This window comes from Taudactylus pleione, unplaced genomic scaffold (genome assembly GCF_031769625.1).
Source record: "Taudactylus pleione unplaced genomic scaffold, aTauple2 ptg000336l, whole genome shotgun sequence".
NCBI classification, from domain to species: domain Eukaryota; kingdom Metazoa; phylum Chordata; class Amphibia; order Anura; family Myobatrachidae; genus Taudactylus; species Taudactylus pleione.
In genome coordinates this window covers 9,107,295-9,128,417 of record NW_028284737.1, presented here as the reverse complement: position 1 = coordinate 9,128,417, position 21,123 = coordinate 9,107,295, and positions in this window count along the sequence as shown.

Sequence of the window (21,123 nt, the reverse complement as noted above, 5' to 3'; positions counted from 1 at the left end):
GCATGGTTCACCTCTTACCTCACCAACTGCTCCTTCTCAGTGTTTGCCTCTGGCTCCACCTCACCCCTTTCCACCCTTCCCATTGGTGTCCCACAGGGTTCTGTCCTGGGCCCGCTGCTCTTCTCCCTGTACACCTCTACACTAGTAGAACTCATCAGCTCCTTCGGCCTCCAATACCACCTCCATGCCAATAACAAGCAACTATACCTCTCCTCTCCTGAGCTCTCCCCTTCTGTCCTCTCTCAGGTATCCAGCTGCCTCTCTGCCATCTCTTCTTGGATGTCTGAGCGCTCTCTGAAGCTCAACATGGACAAAACTGAACTCATCATCTTTCCCCCTAATAGAGTCTCAACTCCATCCAGTCTCGCTATCACAGCTGACAACACCATCATCTCCCCTGTCCCCCAACTTCGCTGTTTGGGTGTCACCCTTGACACCACACTCTCCTTCACCCCCCACATTCAATCTCTGGCACAATCCTGTCAGTTCCAGCTACGCAGCATCGCTCGCATTAGGCCTTTCCTCTCCCAGAATGCTACCAAACTGATTATTCATTCATTAATCATTTCTCGGCTTGACTACTGCAACCTTCTCCTTACTGGCCTCCCGTATTGCCATCTTGCCCCCCTCCAGTCTATTCTCAATGATGCAGCTAGACTTATCTTCCTCTCCCGCCGTTCCACTTCTGCTGCTCCCCTCTGCCAAAACCTTCACTGGCTCCCATTCCCCTACAGAATCTTCTTCAAACTCCTCACCTTCACATACAAGGCCCTCTCTAACTCTACTGCTCCCTACATCTCCAACCTCATCTTGTTACACACTCCCTCCTGCTCACTCCGGTCTGCCAATGACTGTTACCTCTCCTCCACCCTGGTTACTTCATCTCATGCTCGTGTCCAAGATTTTGCCCATGCAGCCCCCCTCCACTGGAATGAGCTTCATCGCTTGATCAGGCTCTCCCCGACCTTGCAGAGCTTCAAACGTGCGCTGAAAACTCACCTGTTCACCAAAGCATACCCTTCCACCACATAACCATGTTACCAGATTTCTGTCCCTCCCACCTCAGCCATCTCTACCTTGCTTACTTCCTGCACTCAGGTCCCCCTCTACACACTCATGCCTCATGTCATCTGTCTGTCTCCCTCTCCCCTAGATTGCAAGCTCCTAGGAGCAGGGTCCTCCTCCCCACTGTCTCATAGCCTTCTTCTCTAGCACTTCAATGACAGCCTTCACCTTCAGAGCTGTATAGTGTATGGACAATTGTGTTGCTAATTGTTACTTGTGTTCTGTTTATATTTTGGTTACTGTATTGTAATGTAATGTTCTGTGTACCCTTTACTGTATGTACGGCGCTGCAGACCACTTGTGGCGCCCTATAAATAAAATGTAATAATAATAATTGCTCATGTGTATGTTATCCCTGTGTGAACCTTTATTGCACAGAATTGATATATATATGTCTAAATAAACTGTATACCATTTTTTTTAATTATTAACCTTTACAGCAGTGTGTTTTTAAAAAAAAATGACACTTTATAAATGCACTAGAACACTTTATTTTGTTATCACAACTGAATACTTGACCATATGTACAGTATGTTGCACTTATCATAGCACATGACACTTTTCCACTATTAGAAATGTTCTAAATCATATATTTTATCATTATTTGTTCATTTCTTTCTTGTAAGGCACTTTTGCACTTTTAGGCACTCTATACCAAATCTATTAAATCTACATACATACATACATTACATACACACACAGCCCCAGGCTCTCAGAGTCAGACTCAGCAGCACGGCCAGCACCCCTCTCTGTCCAGTGCAGTGCCCAGTGAGTGGTTGGATTTTGATGGGGATTTTACTATTCTATACAGCATTGGTTAAGGAAGGTATGAACCATTGATCTGTGACAAAAGAGAGCTGAGCAGTGACAATTTTAGTGAAGCAAGTCACAGAAAAAAATCTTGCACCAAGTTGCTGAATAAGAGCTGGCCAGGGCACCAAAACAACGAGAGAACATCTGAAACTGGGGCTTGAAATGAAGCAAGTAACAAAAAAAACCCTGTTGTGCTGTGTGAGTGACTGACTGCTGTTGCTCTGATTGGCTCTCTGAAATAGTGAGGGCCAATCGGAGCAATCTGCCCTGTTGCTTAGCAGCAGCCTAGAGAGGGGAGGTAGTCAGGGATTGAGCAGGGTCACATCTAAGGCAGACAGAGAGTGAGAGACCGCCTCCAACGAACCCATGAAGATATGAAGAAAAGTGGATAGGCCAAAGCATTGTTTGCCTTTATAAATATCCCCTTATACGTAATGAGTTATCTAATGGAAATCCTCTGTCCACACTAGACAATATCTTCCTTATATATAGAGTATACAGAGTACACAAAGAAAAGAAGATGAAAAACAACGAAGTGGTGAGGTTTCACAATTGACATATCAATTTTAAGAGGTGGAATCCCTCAAGGACTCTTACCAAAGATAAGTAAATGACGTTTACGTAAGGTATCTCTTAACATTGGGGTGGTATAGTCGTGAACTCTCACGGCCAAACTCTGGGTCCCCCTTCCATCATTCCCATCTGGTGAGCCTTATAAGAACCTTTATAAATGCCATCATCATAACCGGTGAATTCTCAGTTGGTATTGCCACCGGAATCGATATTAATCACCACCGGACCTAAGCCCGGCGGATGAAACACCAACGCCGGAAGGTCCCGACTACGGTAAGTAACACCCCTAACCCTCCCTTAGGGGTGCCTAACCCTAACCTCCCCCCAGGGGTGCCTAAACCTAACCCCCACTCCCCGCACCCTAAACCTAACCCCCTGGCTAAGCGCTCCCTACGCTTACCTACGATCAGTATGCCGGGCGTCAGGATTTCGGCGTGGGGCTGATGATAGGCGCTCGTTGTGTCCGATCAAAGGGGGCGTGCTGTCAATGTTGATTGACAGCACGCCCCCTTTGGTGGGCGTGCCGGGGGCGTGCCTCCCTGACGGGGGCGTTCCCACGGGAACGCCTCCCGTCAGAAGCCGGCCCACTGACATCACTAGTGATGTCAGTGGGAGTGATTTTGGCTCTGATAGAGCCAAAATCACTCCGGAGCTTGCGGTTGAAAACCTCAACCGCAGGCTCCGGCTCGCAAATTCGATGGTCGCGATGGTCTCGACCATCTCGACCATCACAATGCACGCTCGTATAGCCTGTGGGTGGTGACCCACAGCTATACGAGCGTCCAGGAGGACGCTCCATGAAAATGGAGCCCGGCCCTCATTCAGAGCGTGCGCTCTGCTCAGAGCGTACGGCTCTGAATGAGGGCCATAATTCCCATTTTAATAGAGTGCGGTGCGGGATGACTACCAGCGAGATCCCCCCCAATGTATCCCCCCGAATGTATCCCAGGTTTTTTATTTTTATAAATATAGCAGCCCTAGGTAGGGTTAGGATTAGTGCCAGGGTTAGCACTTAGGTCAGCGTTAGCATTACATTTAGAGTTAAAATTGTTTGTTGACTTGGTCACCAAGTCGATCTTGTGTTTGAAGTTTGAACATGTCGACAGGGTGGCCGTTGACAAAATAAGCCATACCCGCCTGCTAGGCATCTCCTGATCATATATACCAACATGACCAATACATTTTGGTACGATTATCGGATATCCAATGACTTTGTGGTCACAAATGTGGGAATATTGGGTCAATTCTCCAAAATGAGCTGCGATATCCCATCCTGGCATATAAGGGACAAAGTGCCCGTTCTGTCCCATATTTGCCTTTGCCACAGTAAACAAAGAGATAAGAAGATGACTTTTTGGGCTCTAGTGAAAAGTCTATTTTTATTAGAGCAGTAAACAACGAAACAGTGAACAGGAGGAATAACACAAGGGATAGATGTTATAATCGATTAATTACACTAGATGGCGCCACTATAATTTGTTTCTGTAGCCCTCTATGACTTTTGTAGTTTAATAATTGTTTTATTAGTAAAAATTACAGTTAACAAGTAATTATAAATAACATTTTGCAGAAGTATGTTGCATATGTTCAGTACAATATATAAATATATATATATATTGTGATAGGATCACTGGTAAAGTGGTCTGTGACAGGGACATTTATCCCAGATTCCTGTCTTATGTGTTTTAAATCCCCAGGAGAAAGTCTGCAGTGTAGCAGGCTTGAGTCTCGGCTTTTTGAAAAGCCGGTTTGGGACCTGGGGGTTGTGGGTGAGAGGAGAGGGAAGGCTCCACCCACGGCCACTCCAGGTTTTGGTTCTCTTAGCCTGGTAACAGGCTTGTTAAGGGTTTCCACCTGAGAGTGGCCAATATAAGCCTAGTGTGTTGAGGGCTGATTGCCTCACCTGGGAGAGCAGGCAGGGAGTTTGCTCAGAGACACTTGGAAACCTAACTGTGAGTGTTGTGCTGTGCCTTGGTTGCTGGTGAGGGCATTAGGCCCTGCCAGGTTCTGGTAGTGAGGGAACTACCTGTGAAGTTAGTGCCCCGACAGGGCTAGGATTTATGTTTATGTTTTCTTTATGTTATTTCTGACATTGTACAATAAAGACTGGCGCCGACCAGCTTGTACTTGCATCCAGACTGGTGTGCTGCTTCCCTGCTGCTGTGGGTGTGTGTAAGAAAGGAGTCCTTCTACCCAGGAGAGGGACCCCCTAACCTAACTGTGTCACAATTAGGGGTGTGCACCGGCCACTTTTCGTGTTTTGTGTTTTGGTTTTGGATCTGGATCTTTCTTCGTGTTTTGGATCTGGATTGGTTTTGCCAAAACCACCCTTCCATGTTTTGGGTTCTGGGTTTTGTGTTTTGGATCTGTATTTTTTGAAAAAAAGCATAAAAACAGCTAAAATCACAGAATTTGTGGGTTTTTCTGCTCCTATGCTATTATTAACCTCAATAACCTTAATTTCCACTCATTTCCAGTCTATTCTGAACACCTCACACCTCACAATAGTGTTTTTATGTCCAAAAGGATGCACCGAGGTAGCTGGATGACTATGCTAAGAGATACGAGGTGGGCGGCACAAACACGTGGTCCATCTAGGAGTGGCACTGCAGTGGCAGACAGGATGGCAGTTTGAAAAACTAGGCCCCAAACTATACATAATGCAAAGAAAAAAAAGAGGTGCAAGATGGAATTGTCCTTGGGCCCTCCCACCCACCCTTATGTTGAATAAACAGGACATGCACACTTTAACAAACCAAACATTTCAGCGCCAGGGTCTGCCACACGACTGTGGCTGAAATGATTGGTTCGTTTGGGCCCCCACAAAACAAGCTGGCAATTAATCTGTCCCTGCACAAACTGGCTCTACGGAGGCAAGATGTCGTCCTCATCCACCGATTCCTCACCCTCTTCAGTGTTGTGTACATCCTCATCCTCACAGAGTATTAATTCATCCCCGCTGGAATCCACAACCACAGGTCCCTCTGTACGTTCTGGAGGCTGGTCTCCCTGGAAGAGTTGATAATTCATTTTATGAACATCATCTTCTCCACATTTTGTGGAAGCAACCTCCTACGCCTTTCGCTGACAAGGTTCCCGGCTGCACTAAACACTCTTTCGGAGTACACACTGGAGGGGGGGCAACTCAGGTAAAAGAGAGCCAGTTTGTACAGGGACCTTTAAATTGCTTCTTTTTACTGCCAGTACAGGTACGGACTGTCTGACATGCCTACTTGGATGCTGTCACCGATGTAATCCTTTAACAGACAGACGCACGCTTGTCGCTGCTGCTTTGAGGATGCAAGTGCGGCTACAGCCCACACAATTCACAAAGACAGAAAAAAAAGAAGAATATTTTTATTGTTTGTGGAGCGCACTTTGAGGGTTACACCACCCTTTAACAGACAGACGCACGCTTGTCGCTGCTGCTTTGAGGATGCAAGTGCGGCTACAGCCCACACAATTCACAAAGACACAAAAAAGAAGAAGAATATATTTATTGTTTGTGTAGCACACTTTGAGGGTGTCACCACCCTTTAACAGACAGACGCACGCTTGTCGCTGCTGCTTTGAGGATGCAAGTGCGGCTACAGCCCACACAATTCACAAAGACAGAAAAAAGAAGAAGAATATTTTTATTGTTTGTGTAGCACACTTTGAGGGTGTCACCACCCTTTAACAGACAGACGCACGCTTGTCGCTGCTGCTTTGAGGATGCAAGTGTGGCTACATCGCACACAAGTCACAAACACATTAAAAAAATAGTTTTTTATTTTTTGGAGCACTTTGAGAGTTACACCACCCTTTAACAGACAGACGCACGCTTGTCGCTGCTGCTTTAAGGATTCAGGTGCGGCTACAGCCCACACATTTCACAAAGACAGAAAAAAAAATAACAATATTTTTATTGTTTGTGTAGCACACTTTGAGGGTGTCACCACCCTTTAACAGACAGATGCACGCTTGTCGCTGCTGCTTTGAGGACAGTATCATATGCAGTGACAGTAGACTTGTCAGAAATTGTTGGCACGTCCTTCAGTCCGGACCAGATGTCCAAACCAGCCCTTGACTTATGACACAGGCGCACGCTTGGCGCTGCTACTTTGTTGATGCACGTGCGGCTACATCGCTCACAAGTCACAAACACATTTAAAAAATAGTTTTTTATTTTTTGGAGCACTTTGAGAGTTACACCACCCTTTAACAGACAGACGCACGCTTGTCGCTGCTGCTTTGAGGATGCAAGTGCGGCTACAGCCCACACAATTCACAAAGACAGAAAAAAAAAGAACAATATTTTTATTGTTTGTGTAGCACACTTTGAGGGTGTCACCACCCTTTAACAGACAGACGCACGCTTGTCGCTGCTGCTTTAAGGATGCAGGTGCGGCTACAGCCCACACATTTCACAAAGACAGAAAAAAAAAGAAGAATATTTTTATTGTTTGTGGAGCGCACTTTGAGGGTTACACCACCCTTTAACAGACAGACGCACGCTTGTCGCTGCTGCTTTGAGGATGCAAGTGCGGCTACAGCCCACACAATTCACAAAGACAGAAAAAAGAAGAAGAATATTTTTATTGTTTGTGGAGCGCACTTTGAGGGTTACACCATCCTTTAACAGACAGACGCACGCTTGTCGCTGCTGCTTTAAGGATGCAGGTGGAATCTAGATGGGATTTGGAACCGGGGACACACTACCTCCATCAATTGTCTAAATTCCACTGCACTAATGGCGGATACCGGACGCACGTCTAACACCAACATAGCAGTCAAGGCCTCAGTTATACATTTTGCTTCAGGATGACTGCTGTCGTACTTCATCCTCATCGCTAGGGACTGTTGGAGGGTCAATTGTTTAGTAAAAGTAGTGATGTTCCTACTTCCTCTCTGGGATGATGAACAACTCCCAGCAGCAGCAACAGCACTAGGAGGAAGTGGTTCTTGATCTTTCCCTATTTTATTTTTATCTGAGAAAGTTTGGTCCTCCATTTATGTTATATTGATATATACGTGCGGCTAAAGCGCACACAAACACAGAAAATATTTTTTTATTTTTGCTGGAGAGTAGTGCACTTTGTGGGTTACACCACCCTTTAAGAAATGAGCCAGCCGGCTCTTTACTTATGGGACACAGGCGCACGCTTGGCGCTGCTCTTTTGTTGATGCACGTGCAGCCACAGTGCACACAAGTCACAAATACAGAAAATATTATTTTTTTTGGTTTGGACTGGAGTGTACTTTGGGGGTTACAGCACCCTTTAACGGTCAAGCCAGCCGGCCCTTTACTTATGACACAGGCGCACGCTTGGCACTACTTTGTTGATGCACGTGCGGCTACTGCGCACACAATTCACAAACACAGATAATAATTTTTTTTTTGGTTTGGACTGGAGTGTACTTTGGGGGTTACAGCACCCTTTAACGGTCAAGCCAGCCGGCCCTTTACTTATGACACAGGCGCACGCTTGGCACTACTTTGTTGATGCACGTGCGGCTACTGCGCACACAATTCACAAACACAGAAAATAATTTTTTTTTTGGTTTGGACTGGAGTGTTCTTTCGGGGTTACAGCACCCTTTAACGGTCAAGCCAGCCGGCCCTTTACTTATGACACAGGCAGCACGCTTGGCACTACTTTGTTGATGCACGTGCGGCTACTGCGCACACAATTCACAAACACAGAAAATTATTTTTTTTTTGGTTTGGACTGGAGTGTACTTTTGGGGGTTACAGCACCCTTTAACGGTCAAGCCAGCCGGCCCTTTACTTATGACACAGGCGCACGCTTGGCACTACTTTGTTGATGCACGTGCGGCTACTGCGCACACAATACACAAACACAGAAAATATTTTTTTTTGGGGGTATGGACTGGAGTGTACTTTCGGGGGTTACAGCACCCTTTAACGGTCAAGCCAGCCGGCCCTTTACTTATGACACAGGCGCACGCTTGGCACTACTTTGTTGATGCACGTGCGGCTACTGCGCACACAATTCACAAACACAGAAAATAATTTTTTTTTTGGTTTGGACTGGAGTGTACTTTTGGGGGTTACAGCACCCTTTAACGGTCAAGCCAGCTGGCCCTTTACTTATGACACAGGCGTACGCTTGGCACTACTTTGTTGATGCACGTGCGGCTACTGCGCACACAATTCACAAACACAGAAAATAATTTTTTTTTTGGTTTGGACTGGAGTGTACTTTGGGGGTTACAGCACCCTTTAACGGTCAAGCCAGCCGGCCCTTTACTTATGACACAGGCGCACGCTTGGCACTACTTTGTTGATGCACGTGCGGCTACTGCGCACACAATTCACAAACACAGAAAATAATTTTTTTTTGGTTTGGACTGGAGTGTACTTTTGGGGGTTACAGCACCCTTTAACGGTCAAGCCAGCTGGCCCTTTAGTTATGACACAGGCGTACGCTTGGCACTACTTTGTTGATGCACGTGCGGCTACTGCGCACACAATTCACAAACACAGAAAACAATTTTTTTTTGGTTTGGACTGGAGTGTACTTTGGGGGTTACAGCACCCTTTAACGGTCAAGCCAGCCGGCCCTTTACTTATGACACAGGCGCACGCTTGGCACTACTTTGTTGATGCACGTGCGGCTACTGCGCACACAATTCACAAACACAGAAAATTTTTTTTGGGGGGGTTTGGACTGGAGTGTTCTTTCGGGGGTTACAGCACCCTTTAATGGTCAAGCCAGCCGGCCCTTTACTTATGACACAGTCACACGCTTGGCACTACTTTTTTGATGCACGTGCGGCTACTGCGCACACAATTCACAAACACAGAAATTTATTTTTTTTTTGGTTTGGACTGGAGTATACTTTCGGGGGTTACAGCACCCTTTAACGGTCAAGCCAGCCGGCCCTTTACTTATGACACAGGCGCACGCTTGGCACTACTTTGTTGATGCACGTGCGGCTACTGCGCACACAATTCACAAACACAGAAAATAATTTTTTTTTTGGTTTGGACTGGAGTGTACTTTTGGGGGTTACAGCACCCTTTAACGGTCAAGCCAGCTGGCCCTTTACTTATGACACAGGCGCACGCTTGGCACTACTTTGTTGATGCACGTGCGGCTACTGCGCACACAATTCACAAACACAGAAAATAATTTTTTTTTTGGTTTGGACTGGAGTGTACTTTCGGGGGTTACAGCACCCTTTAACGGTCAAGCCAGCCGGCCCTTTACTTATGACACAGGCGCACGCTTGGCACTACTTTGTTGATGCACGTGCGGCTACTGCGCACACAATTCACAAACACAGAAAATAATTTTTTTTTTGGTTTGGACTGGAGTGTACTTTTGGGGGTTACAGCACCCTTTAACGGTCAAGCCAGCTGGCCCTTTACTTATGACACAGGCGTACGCTTGGCACTACTTTGTTGATGCACGTGCGGCTACTGCGCACACAATTCACAAACACAGAAAATAATTTTTTTTTTGGTTTGGACTGGAGTGTACTTTGGGGGTTACAGCACCCTTTAATGGTCAAGCCAGCCGGCCCTTTACTTATGACACAGGCGCACGCTTGGCACTACTTTGTTGATGCACGTGCTGCTACTCCGCACACAATTCACAAACACAGAAAATAATTTTTTTTTTGGTTTGGACTGGAGTGTACTTTTGGGGGTTACAGCACCCTTTAACGGTCAAGCCAGCCGGCCCTTTACTTATGACACAGGCGCACGCTTGGCACTACTTTGTTGATGCACGTGCGGCTACTGCGCACACAATTCACAAACACAGAAAATTATTTTTTTTTTAGTTTGGACTGGAGTGTACTTTGGGGGTTACAGCACCCTTTACCGGTCAAGCCAGACGGCCCTTTACTTATGACACAGGCGCACGCTTGGCACTACTTTGTTGATGCAAGTGCCGCTACTGCGCACACAATTCACAAACACAGAAAATAATTTTTTTTTTTGTTTGGACTAGAGTGTTCTTTCGGGGGTTACAGCACCCTTTAACGGTCAAGCCAGCCGGCCCTTTACTTATGACACAGGCGCACGCTTGGCACTACTTTGTTGATGCACGTGCGGCTACTGCACACACAATTCACAAACACAGAAAATAAATTTTTTTTTGGTTTGGACTGGAGTGTACTTTCGGGGGTTACAGCACCCTTTAACGGTCAAGCCAGCCGGCCCTGTACTTATGACACAGGCGCACGCTTGGCACTACTTTGTTGATGCACGTGCGGCTACTGCACACACAATTCACAAACACAGAAAATAATTTTTTTTTTGGTTTGGACTGGAGTGTACTTTCGGGGGTTACAGCACCCTTTAATGGTCAAGCCATCCGGCCCTTTACTTATGACACAGGCGCACGCTTGGCACTACTTTGTTGATGCACGTGCGGCTACAGCGCACACAATTCACAAACACAGAAAATTATTTTTTTTTTGGTTTGGACTGGAGTGCACTTTCTGGGGTTACAGCACCCTTTAATGGTCAAGCTGGCCGGCCCTTTACTTATGACACAGGCGCACGCTTGGCACTACTTTGTTGATGCACGTGCGGCTACTGCGCACACAATTCACAAACACAGAAAATAATTTTTTTTTTGGTTTGGACTGGAGTGTACTTTCGGGGGTTACAGCACCCTTTAACGGTCAAGCCAGCCGGCCCTTTACTTATGACACAGGCGCACGCTTGGCACTACTTTGTTGATGCACGTACGGCTAATGTGCACACAATTCACAAACAGAAAATAATTTTTTTTTTGGTTTGGACTGGAGTGTACTTTGGGGGTTACAGCACCCTTTAATGGTCATGCCAGCCGGCCCTTTACTTATGACACAGGGGCACGCTTGGCACTACTTTGTTGATGCAAGTGCGGCTACTGCGCATACAATTCACAAACACAGAAAATAATTTTTTTTTTGGTATGGACTGGAGTGTACTTTCAGGGGTTACAGCACCCTTTAACGGTCAAGCCAGCCGGCCCTTTACTTATGACACAGGCGCACGCTTGGCACTACTTTGTTGATGCACGTGCGGCTACTGCGCACACAATTCACAAACACAGAAAATAATTTTTTTTTTGGTTTGGACTGGAGTGTACTTTTGGGGGTTACAGCACCCTTTAACGGTCAAGCCATCCGGCCCTTTACTTATGACACAGGCGCACGCTTGGCACTACTTTGTTGATGCACGTGCGGCTACTGCGCACACAATTCACAAACACAGAAAATAATTTTTTTTTTGGTTTGGACTGGAGTGTACTTTCGGGGGTTACAGCACCCATTAACGGTCAAGCCATCCGGCCCTTTACTTATGACACAGGCGCACGCTTGGCACTACTTTGTTGATGCACGTGCGGATACTGCGCACACAATTCACAAACACAGAAAATTATTTTTTTTTTGGTTTGGACTGGAGTGTACTTTCGGGGGGTTACAGCACCCTTTAACGGTCAAGCCAGCCGGCCCTTTACTTATGACACAGGCGCACGCTTGGCACTACTTTGTTGATGCACGTGCGGCTACTGCGCACACAATTCACAAACACAGAAAATAATTTTTTTTTTGGTTTGGACTGGAGTGCACTTTCGGGGGTTACAGCACCCTTTAACGGTCAAGCCAGACGGCCCTTTACTTATGACACAGGCGCACGCTTGGCACTACTTTGTTGATGCACGTGCGGCTACTGCGCACACAATTCACAAACACAGAAAATAATTTTTTTTTTGGTTTGGACTGGAGTGTACTTTTGGGGGTTACAGCACCCTTTAACGGTCAAGCCAGCTGGCCCTTTACTTATGACACAGGCGTACGCTTGGCACTACTTTGTTGATGCACGTGCGGCTACTGCGCACACAATTCACAAACACAGAAAACAATTTTTTTTTGGTTTGGACTGGAGTGTACTTTGGGGGTTACAGCACCCTTTAATGGTCAAGCCAGCCGGCCCTTTACTTATGACACAGGCGCACGCTTGGCACTACTTTGTTGATGCACGTGCGGCTACTGCGCACACAATTCACAAACACAGAAAATTTTTTTTTTTTTGGTTTAGACTGGAGAGTACTTTCGGGTGTTACAGCACCCTTTAATGGTCAAGCCAGCCGGCCCTTTACTTATGACTCAGGCACACGTTTGGCACTACTTTGTTGATGCACGTGCGGCTACTGCGCACACAATTCACAAACACAGAAAATTATTTTTTTTTTGGTTTGGACTGGAGTGTACTTTCGGGGGTTACAGCACCCTTTAACGGTCAAGCCAGCCGGCCCTTTACTTATGACACAGGCGCACGCTTGGCACTACTTTGTTGATGCACGTGCGGCTACTGCGCACACAATTCACAAACACAGAAAAGTATTTTTTTTTTGGTTTGGACTGGAGTGCACTTTCGGGGGTTACAGCACCCTTTAATGGTCAAGCCAGCCGGCCCTTTACTTATGACACAGGCGCACGCTTGGCACTACTTTGTTGATGCACGTGCGGCTACTGCGCACACAATTCACAATCACAGAATTAATTTTTTTTTTGGTTTGGACTGGAGTGTACTTTTGGGGGTTACAGCACCCTTTAACGGTCAAGCCAGCTGGCCCTTTACTTATGACACAGGCGCACGCTTGGCACTAATTTGTTGATGCACGTGCGGCTACTGCGCACACAATTCACAAACACAGAGAATATTTTTTTTTTGGTTTGGACTGGAGTGTACTTTCGGGGGTTACAGCACCCTTTATCGGTCAAGCCAGCTGGCCCTTTACTTATGACACAGGCGTACGCTTGGCACTACTTTGTTGATGCACGTGCTGCTACTGCGCACACAATTCACAAACACAGAAAACAATTTTTTTTTGGTTTGGACTGGAGTGTACTTTGGGGGTTACAGCACCCTTTAACGGTCAAGCCAGCCGGCCCTTTACTTATGACACAGGCGCACGCTTGGCACTACTTTGTTGATGCACGTGCGGCTACTGCGCACACAATTCACAAACACAGAAAATAATTTTTTTTTTGGTTTGGACTGGAGTGTACTTTCGGGGGTTACAGCACCCTTTAACGGTCAAGCCATCCGGCCCTTTACTTATGACACAGGCGCACGCTTGGCACTACTTTGTTGATGCACGTGCGGCTACTGCGCACACAATTCACAAACACAGAAAATAATTTTTTTTTTGGTTTGGACTGGAGTGTACTTTTGGGGGTTACAGCACCCTTTAACGGTCAAGCCAGCTGGCCCTTTACTTATGACACAGGCGTACGCTTGGCACTACTTTGTTGATGCACGTGCGGCTACTGCGCACACAATTCACAAACACAGAAAACAATTTTTTTTTGGTTTGGACTGGAGTGTACTTTGGGGGTTACAGCACCCTTTAACGGTCAAGCCAGCCGGCCCTTTACTTATGACACAGGCGCACGCTTGGCACTACTTTGTTGATGCACGTGCGGCTACTGCGCACACAATTCACAAACACAGAAAAAATTTTTTTTTTTGGTTTGGACTGGAGTGTTCTTTCGGGGGTTACAGCACCCTTTAACGGTCAAGCCAGCCGGCCCTTTACTTATGACACAGGCACACGCTTGGCACTACTTTTTTGATGCACGTGCGGCTACTGCGCACACAATTCACAAACACAGAAAATTATTTTTTTTTTGGTTTGGACTGGAGTGTACTTTCGGGGGTTACAGCACCCTTTAACGGTCAAGCCAGCCGGCCCTTTACTTATGACACAGGCGCACGCTTGGCACTACTTTGTTGATGCACGTGCGGCTACTGCGCACACAATTCACAAACACAGAAAATAATTTTTTTTTTGGTTTGGACTGGAGTGTACTTTCGGGGGTTACAGCACCCTTTAACGGTCAAGCCAGCCGGCCCTTTACTTATGACACAGGCGCACGCTTGGCACTACTTTGTTGATGCACGTGCTTCTACTGCGCACACAATTCACAAACATAGAAAATAATTTTTTTTTTGGTTTGAACTGGAGGGTACTTTCGGGGGTTACAGCACCCTTTAACGGTCAAGCCAGCTGGCCCTTTACTTATGACACAGGCGCACGCTTGGCACTACTTTGTTGATGCACGTGCGGCTAATGCGCACACAATTCACAAACAGAGAAAATTATTTTTTTTTTGGTTTGCACTGGAGTGTACTTTCGGGGGTTACAGCACCCTTTAATGGTCAAGCCAGCCGGCCCTTTACTTATGACACAGGCGCACGCTTGGCACTACTTTGTTGATGCACGTGCGGCTACTGCGCACACAATTCACAAACACAGAAAAAAATAATTTTTTTGGTTTGGACTGGAGTGTACTTTCGGCGGTTACTGCACCCTTTAACGGTCAAGCCAGCCGGCCCTTTACTTATGACACAGGCGCACGCTTGGCACTACTTTGTTGATGCACGTGCGGCTACTGCGCACACAATTCACAAACACAGAAAATATTTTTTTGGGGGGTTTGGACTGGAGTGTACTTTCGGGGGTTACAGCACCCTTTAACGGTCAAGCCAGCCGGCCCTTTACTTATGACACAGGCGCACGCTTGGCACTACTTTGTTGATGCACGTGCGGCTACTGCGCACACAATTCACAAACACAGAAAATAATTTTTTTTTTGGTTTGGACTGGAGTGTACTTTTGGGGGTTACAGCACCCTTTAACGGTCAAGCCAGCTGGCCCTTTACTTATGACACAGGCGTACGCTTGGCACTACTTTGTTGATGCACGTGCGGCTACTGCGCACACAATTCACAAACACAGAAAAAAATAATTTTTTTTGTTTGGACTGGAGTGTACTTTCGGCGGTTACTGCACCCTTTAACGTTCAAGCCAGCCGGCCCTTTACTTATGACACAGGCGCACGCTTGGCACTACTTTGTTGATGCACGTGCGGCTACTGCGCACACAATTCACAAACACAGAAAATATTTTTTTTTGGGGTTTGGACTGGAGTGTACTTTCGGGGGTTACAGCACCCTTTAACGGTCAAGCCAGCCGGCCCTTTACTTATGACACAGGCGCACGCTTGGCACTACTTTGTTGATGCACGTGCGGCTACTGCGCACACAATTCACAAACACAGAAAATAATTTTTTTTTTGGTTTGGACTGGAGTGTACTTTTGGGGGTTACAGCACCCTTTAACGGTCAAGCCAGCTGGCCCTTTACTTATGACACAGGCGTACGCTTGGCACTACTTTGTTGATGCACGTGCGGCTACTGCGCACACAATTCACAAACACAGAAAATAATTTTTTTTTTGGTTTGGACTGGAGTGTACTTTGGGGGTTACAGCACCCTTTAACGGTCAAGCCAGCTGGCCCTTTACTTATGACACAGGCGCACGCTTGGCACTACTTTGTTGATGCACGTGCGGCTACTGCGCACACAATTCACAAACACAGAAAATAATTTTTTTTTTGGTTTGGACTGGAGTGTACTTTTGGGGGTTACAGCACCCTTTAACGGTCAAGCCAGCTGGCCCTTTAGTTATGACACAGGCGTACACTTGGCACTACTTTGTTGATGCACGTGCGGCTACTGCGCACACAATTCACAAACACAGAAAACAATTTTTTTTTGGTTTGGACTGGAGTGTACTTTGGGGGTTACAGCACCCTTTAACGGTCAAGCTAGCCGGCCCTTTACTTATGACACAGGCGCACGCTTGGCACTACTTTGTTGATGCACGTGCGGCTACTGCGCACACAATTCACAAACACAGAAAAAAAATTTTTTGGGGGTTTGGACTGGAGTGTTCTTTCGGGGGTTACAGCACCCTTTAATGGTCAAGCCAGCTGGCCCTTTACTTATGACACAGTCACACGCTTGGCACTACTTTTTTGATGCACGTGCGGCTACTGCGCACACAATTCACAAACACAGAAAATATTTTTTTTTTTGGTTTGGACTGGAGTGTACTTTCGGGGGTTACAGCACCCTTTAATGGTCAAGCCAGCCGGCCATTTACTTATGACACAGGCGCACGCTTGGCACTACTTTGTTGATGCACGTGCGGCTACTGCGCACACAATTCACAAACACAGAAAATAATTTTTTTTTTGGTTTGGACTGGAGTGTACTTTTGGGGGTTACAGCACCCTTTAACGGTCAAGCCAGCTGGCCCTTTACTTATGACACAGGCGTACGCTTGGCACTACTTTGTTGATGCACGTGCGGCTACTGCGCACACAATTCACAAACACAGAAAATAATTTTTTTTTTGGTTTGGACTGGAGTGTACTTTGGGGGTTACAGCACCCTTTAATGGTCAAGCCAGCCGGCCCTTTACTTATGACACAGGCGCACGCTTGGCACTACTTTGTTGATGCACGTGCGGCTACTGCGCACACAATTCACAAACACAGAAAATAATATTTTTTTTGGTTTGGACTGGAGTGTACTTTTGGGGGTTACAGCACCCTTTAACGGTCAAGCCAGCCGGCCCTTTACTTATGACACAGGCGCACGCTTGGCACTACTTTGTTGATGCACGTGCGGCTACTGCGCACACAATTCACAAACACAGAAAATTATTATTTTTTTGGTTTGGACTGGAGTGTACTTTGGGGGTTACAGCACCCTTTAACGGTCAAGCCAGCCGGCCCTTTACTTATGACACAGGCGCATGCTTAGCACTACTTTGTTGATGCAAGTGCCTCTACTGCGCACACAATTCACAAACACAGAAAATAATTTTTTTTTTGGTTTGGACTGGAGTGTTCTTTCGGGGGTTACAGCACCCTTTAACGGTCAAGCCAGCCGGCCCTTTACTTATGACACAGGCGCACGCTTGGCACTACTTTGTTGATGCACGTGCGGCTACTGCGCACACAATTCACAAACACAGAAAATAATTTTTTTTTTTGGTTTGGACTGGAGTGTACTTTCGGGGGTTACAGCACCCTTTAACGGTCAAGCCAGCTGGCTATTTACTTATGACACAGGCGTACGCTTGGCACTACTTTGTTGATGCACGTGCTGCTACTGCGCACACAATTCACAAACACAGAAAATAATTTTTTTTTTGGTTTGGATTGGAGTGTACTTTGGGGGTTACAGCACCCTTTAACGGTCAAGCCAGCCGGCCCTTTACTTATGACACAGGTGCACGCTTGGCACTACTTTGTTGATGCACGTGCGGCTACTGCGCACACAATTCACAAACACAGAAAATAATTTTTTTTTTGGTTTGGACTGGAGTGTACTTTCGGGGGTTACAGCACCCTTTAACAGTCAAGCCAGCCGGCCCTGTACTTATGACACAGGCGCACGCTTGGCACTACTTTGTTGATGCACGTGCGGCTACTGCGCACACAATTCACAAACACAGAAAATAATTTTTTTTTTGGTTTGGACTGGAGTGTACTTTCGGGGGTTACAGCACCCTTTAACGGTCAAGCCAGCCGGCCCTTTACTTATGACACAGGCGCACGCTTGGCACTACTTTGTTGATGCACGTACGGCTAATGCGCACACAATTCACAAACAGAAAATAATTTTTTTTTTGGTTTGGACTGGAGTGTACTTTGGGGGTTACAGCACCCTTTAATGGTCATGCCAGCCGGCCCTTTACTTATGACACAGGCGCACGCTTGGCACTACTTTGTTGATGCAAGTGCGGCTACTGCGCATACAATTCACAAACACAGAAAATAATTTTTTTTTTGGTATGGACTGGAGTGTACTTTCGGGGGTTACAGCACCCTTTAACGGTCAAGCCAGCCGGCCCTTTACTTATGACACAGGCGCACGCTTGGCACTACTTTGTTGATGCACGTGCGGCTACTGCACACACAATTCACAAACACAGAAAATAATTTTTTTTTTGGTTTGGACTGGAGTGTACTTTTGGGGGTTTCAGCACCCTTTAACGGTCAAGCCATCCGGCCCTTTACTTATGACACAGGCGCACGCTTGGCACTACTTTGTTGATGCACGTGCGGCTACTGCGCACACAATTCACAAACACAGAAAATAATTTTTTTTTTGGTTTGGACTGGAGTGTACTTTCGGGGGTTACAGCACCCATTAACGGTCAAGCCATCCGGCCCTTTACTTATGACACAGGCGCACGCTTGGCACTACTTTGTTGATGCACGTGCGGATACTGCGCACACAATTCACAAACACAGAAAATTATTTTTTTTTTGGTTTGGACTGGAGTGTACTTTCGGGGGGTTACAGCACCCTTTAACGGTCAAGCCAGCCGGCCCTTTACTTATGACACAGGCGCACGCTTGGCACTACTTTGTTGATGCACGTGCGGCTACTGCGCACACAATTCACAAACACAGAAAATAATTTTTTTTTTGGTTTGGACTGGAGTGCACTTTCGGGGGTTACAGCACCCTTTAACGGTCAAGCCAGACGGCCCTTTACTTATGACACAGGCGCACGCTTGGCACTACTTTGTTGATGCACGTGCGGCTACTGCGCACACAATTCACAAACACAGAAAATAATTGTTTTTTTTTGGTTTGGACTGGAGTGTACTTTCGGGGGTTACAGCACCCTTTAACGGTCAAGCCAGCTGGCCCTTTACTTATGACACAGGCATACGCTTGGCACTACTTTGTTGATGCACGTGCGGCTACTGCGCACACAATTCACAAACACAGAAAACAATTTTTTTTTGGTTTGGACTGGAGTGTACTTTGGGGGTTACAGCACCCTTTAATGGTCAAGCCAGCCGGCCCTTTACTTATGACACAGGCGCACGCTTGGCACTACTTTGTTGATGCACGTGCGGCTACTGCGCACACAATTCACAAACACAGAAAAATTTTTTTTTTTTGGTTTAGACTGGAGAGTACTTTCGGGGGTTACAGCACCCTTTAACGGTCAAGCCAGCCGGCCCTTTACTTATGACTCAGGCACACGTTTGGCACTACTTTGTTGATGCACGTGCGGCTACTGCGCACACAATTCACAAACACAGAAAATTATTTTTTTTTTGGTTTGGACTGGAGTGTACTTTCGGGGGTTACAGCACCCTTTAACGGTCAAGCCAGCCGGCCCTTTACTTATGACACAGGCGCACGCTTGGCACTACTTTGTTGATGCACGTGCGGCTACTGCGCACACAATTCACAAACACAGAAAAGTATTTTTTTTTTGGTTTGGACTGGAGTGCACTTTCGGGGGTTACAGCACCCTTTAATGGTCAAGCCAGCTGGCCCTTTACTTATGACACAGGCGCACGCTTGGCACTACTTTGTTGATGCACGTGCGGCTACTGCGCACACAATTCACAAACACAGAATTAATTTTTTTTTTGGTTTGGACTGGAGTGTACTTTTGGGGGTTACAGCACCCTTTAACGGTCAAGCCAGCTGGCCCTTTACTTATGACACAGGCGTACGCTTGGCACTACTTTGTTGATGCACGTGGGGCTACTGCACACACAATTCACAAACACAGAGAATATTTTTTTTTTGGTTTGGACTGGAGTGTACTTTCGGGGGTTACAACACCCTTTAACGGTCAAGCCAGCTGGCCCTTTACTTATGACACAGGCGTACGCTTGGCACTACTTTGTTGATGCACGTGCTGCTACTGCGCACACAATTCACAAACACAGAAAACAATTTTTTATTGGTTTGGACTGGAGTGTACTTTGGGGGTTACAGCACCCTTTAACGGTCAAGCCAGCCGGCCCTTTACTTATGACACAGGCGCACGCTTGGCACTACTTTGTTGATGCACGTGCGGCTACTGCGCACACAATTCACAAACACAGAAAACAATTTTTTTTTTGGTTTGGACTGGAGTGTACTTTCGGGGGTTACAGCACCCTTTAACGGTCAAGCCAGACGGCCCTTTACTTATGACACAGGCGCACGCTTGGCACTACTTTGTTGATGCACGTGCGGCTACTGCGCACACAATTCACAAACACAGAAAATAATTTTTTTTTTGGTTTGGACTGGAGTGTACTTTCGGGGGTTACAGCACCCTTTAACGGTCAAGCCAGCTGGCCCTTTACTTATGACACAGGCATACGCTTGGCACTACTTTGTTGATGCACGTGCGGCTACTGCGCACACAATTCACAAACACAGAAAACAATTTTTTTTTGATTTGGACTGGAGTGTACTTTGGGGGTTACAGCACCCTTTAATGGTCAAGCCAGCCGGCCCTTTACTTATGACACAGGCGCACGCTTGGCACTACTTTGTTGATGCACGTGCGGCTACTGCGCACACAATTCACAAACACAGAAAAAATTTTTTTTTTTGGTTTAGACTGGAGAGTACTTTCGGGGGTTACAGCACCCTTTAACAGTCAAGCCAGCCGGCCCTTTACTTATGACTCAGGCACACGTTTGGCACTACTTTGTTGATGCACGTGCGGCTACTGCGCACACAATTCACAAACACAGAAAATTATTTTTTTTTTGGTTTGGACTGGAGTGTACTTTCGGGGGTTACAGCACCCTTTAACGGTCAAGCCAGCCGGCCCTTTACTTATGACACAGGCGCACGCTTGGCACTACTTTGTTGATGCACGTGCGGCTACTGCGCACACAATTCACAAACACAGAAAAGTATTTTTTTTTTGGTTTGGACTGGAGTGCACTTTCGGGGGTTACAGCACCCTTTAATGGTCAAGCCAGCCGGCCCTTTACTTATGACACAGGCGCACGCTTGGCACTACTTTGTTGATGCACGTGCGGC